Source organism: Dysidea avara, chromosome 9, assembly GCF_963678975.1.
Source record: "Dysidea avara chromosome 9, odDysAvar1.4, whole genome shotgun sequence".
Taxonomy (NCBI): domain Eukaryota; kingdom Metazoa; phylum Porifera; class Demospongiae; order Dictyoceratida; family Dysideidae; genus Dysidea; species Dysidea avara.
This window is the reverse complement of record NC_089280.1, coordinates 8,396,957-8,400,440: the sequence shown is the minus strand read 5'-3', so window position 1 is coordinate 8,400,440 and position 3,484 is coordinate 8,396,957. Positions and strand designations below refer to the sequence as shown.

The 3,484-nt window shown below is 34.0% G+C and overlaps 1 long non-coding RNA gene across 1 annotated transcript in view; it reads left to right on the top strand.

Annotated features, from left to right (window-relative positions):
• Positions 1-34, top strand: part of LOC136267288 (uncharacterized) — a 2,909-nt gene extending 2,875 nt beyond the window's left edge. Inside the window, exon 5 of the long non-coding RNA XR_010706607.1 lies at positions 1-34. This exon is cut by the window's left edge and continues 24 nt beyond it. This is a non-coding gene — a long non-coding RNA (uncharacterized lncRNA).
• The last annotated feature ends 3,450 nt before the right edge of the window (positions 35-3,484 follow it).

The following is a 3,484-nucleotide window of genomic DNA, read 5'->3' as shown; positions in this document are numbered from 1 at the left end:
GAGTACTAACTGCTACGAACAACTTAATTATGTGTTTTTGCTTGATTTGAAATTTACTATAATTTGACTTTATAATTTTGTTGGGTTAACTGGTGGTAAAGGTGAATGGTGCAGGGGTTAAGTCACTACAACTATCGTGGGTATTTACATTTATGCAATTTATATATTACATTTACATTCAACTAACAGAAATCACACACACACATGACCATAATGGCAAGTGTCTAAGCTCATTCACTTCTATGCATAACATCTAGATTCCTGGCCTCTCTCTAGGAAGTTAGAAGGGACTGTGATGATATTGACAGTCAAAACCAACATGTGCACACATATACAGTGTATAATTATGTGCATACACAGAGTAGAGTTTGTAATAATCTGATTTTGGCAATGGTGAAATATGACTTCACAATTTAAAAGGCTATGATGCAGAACAATCTATCAATAGGGAACTGCCGATTACGCTGGCATAATTATGAGCATAATAGGTGCCTGAAAACATTGAGCATAATGCTAGCATAATAGGTAGAATATTTGTGTAATAGTATGAATTCTTGCTTATCAAAGTAGCTATTACAGAAAGATCGATATACTCTAATAGAACTCTAATAGAACAATCAAATAACTGACAGTTCTATTAGAGTATATCGATCTTTTCTGTGATATAAATTTTGACAAGTAAGTTTGTGCTTCAGCCACTTATTATGTATCCATAAACTGGAAATTATTAGCAGAGCATGAGAACTGAGGCATAAATAATTGGGCACAATTTGAGCATAATAGGTAAGTATTGAGCATAAATTTAAGCATGATAGGTCACTTTTTGAGCAGTGCAGCATAGCATAATAGGTAAAATTATGAGCATAATCGGCGGGTCCCTATCTATCAAGAAGCTTAACTGGTTAACTTAATTTATAATAACTTGTATATACATATCTAATTTCAAGCCAACATTCTTGGCCTCAGTAGACAGGTGGCTGCTTTAAACAGGTGGATTAAATGGCCTGGTGTACAACTTCCTCACTTGGAGATTTTAAAGGTTATTGGTCTTTTTAGAAAGGTACCAGTGATCTTTCTACACAGGTGGCCATTAAGACAAGTTCTACCAAATACTCTAATGAGGAGTCATATTATAATCGGTGCATAGTATTGGCCCGGTAAGCAGTATCATCAAGGACTGATGGGTAATCGGTAATGGCATACGTCTGAATCGTGACACGTGTAGGCTAATGTACATGTGTATGTATTATTAGATAATATTATAGAGATAATGCACTGTTCGAAACACAAGGTTGACATGACTGTACAGCTTACGTTGTAACATAATATTATACAGGTTGTTAGGAGATTCTTACAACTGTGCATGGCATGCATAATAATGAGTCTGAAGCAAAGCAGAGGATAAATGTCAAAACTAGACTAGCTGCTGGCTTTGTATGCAACTTGCATAAACTTGTTATACTGACAACGAATTTTGATTGCCAATATCAGTTGAGATTACATTGCACATTTGGTGTTTAATGGATATGAATAATTATGTTATCATACAGTCTGGCTATGTATTCATACCAGCTGGATTGATCATTTTGAAAAGTTGTAAATGTTATTATAGTCATTGACAAGGACAAAAGTGTATAGATCAATTAATAGCTACTATATAATGTACTGTACCACCATAAATCATGATCATGATGCGATTAAATAATGGTGATAATTGATCATGATTCATGACAAAACAACTCATGACTACTTACTGCTATATACCTAGTTTTTCATGTCATATATACATGTGCATGTATCATATGTATGGTCCTTATGCTATTATACATTTTCTATCTAAAGTGTGCACCTTCATAATTATAACACTTGAAACTTATTGGCCGGATGTGATCCAGTCACCTTGATCAGCTTGTGTGAATGCATAATTATAACTAACTAGACAATATACCATGATTAAATGGTTTGAAGGATAATAATGGATATACATAGATGTAAGAATCTACTAAATTTTCACAGTAGAAAATGCTAGGAACCGGGACACTATATCATTTATATTTTATTACAATTATTGTTCACTTTACTTATATTATACCATTGCTTCTAAATAAACACTATCACATAAGGCATGTACATGTTCTGGGAAATAAGTTCAAGCCAGCAGTGCACTCTGTATAGTCATGTCAACCCTAGTCCTACGCAATGCACACGTCTGTAATATTATCTAATAATAAACACAAATGTACATAATGTATCACGCCGTTCAGAGTAGCCATCAATCCTTGATCATGGCTCCTCATTAAAGTATAGTTTATTTTATAGTTTCTTCTTGATGATTGTTCTGTATACATCATAGCCATCATGTCTCCTGTTGCCAGATCAAAAACTCCACTGTGTGCATACACATAATATATATCCCATCCAAAAACAGCTTGTAGCTGTAAAAAAGTGCTTGTCCAAGTAAAGCAGAGTTAACTGCGACAAAAAGTAATGATATCATAATGCGGCCATTTGTGAGGTGTGCAAGTTGTAAAATTAATATTAGCTAATCAGATAAAACAATATTATTGTTAAAGTGTTAATGAGAACTATGTGATACTGGTAGTTTTTAAGTGTGTGAGCATCTTCATAAATGCCACATAAATTTGATTCTCAATAAAGCAATGTGTATAGATTCTCTGATAGCAATAAATAGTTTGAGTTTGGCCGCCTTTCCTTTGTTCATAGCATTGCCGTACACAGGAAAGGCGGCCAAACTCAAACTATTTATTGCTATCAGAGAATCTATACACATTGCTTTATTGAGAATCAAATTTATGTGGCATTTATGAAGATGCTCACACACTTAAAAACTAGCAGCATCACATAGTTCTCATTAACACTTTAACAATGATATTGTATTATCTGATTAGCTAATATTAATTTTACAACTTGCACACCTCACAAATGGCCTCATTATGATATCATTACTTTTTGTCGCAGTTAACTCTGCTTTACTTGGACGCGCACTTTTTTACAGCTACAAGCTGTTTTTGGATGGGATTTCAATACTTTTTGTTAGAGTAAGCATATACTGTTGAAAACAATAGGTGAGTTTCCATGGTTTTGACAGAAACTCCAGATTACAGTAATAGAATATTAAAATACAACTGTAATTTTAGTGGCATGCAACTTCAGTCAACTAACACCCATTTTAACTAGTAAACCCTTAGTAACACTTTGCCTTTCATCTTGTACTGCATCAAGATACTCTAATAGAGCAGTCACAAAACAGCTGTAAGACAGCAATCAATATTACAGCATATTTACAACTTCTGCCTAACACTGGATTTTATAGTTTAAATCACTAGCTACTTACAGACTTTACAATATAAAATACAGCACTTGTAGAAACGTGACTGTTCTGTTAGAGTCATTGACTGCTCTATTAGAGTAACTCGATCTACTTCGCGCATTGACTAATTCAAGCGGAGAAACCACGCCTTTG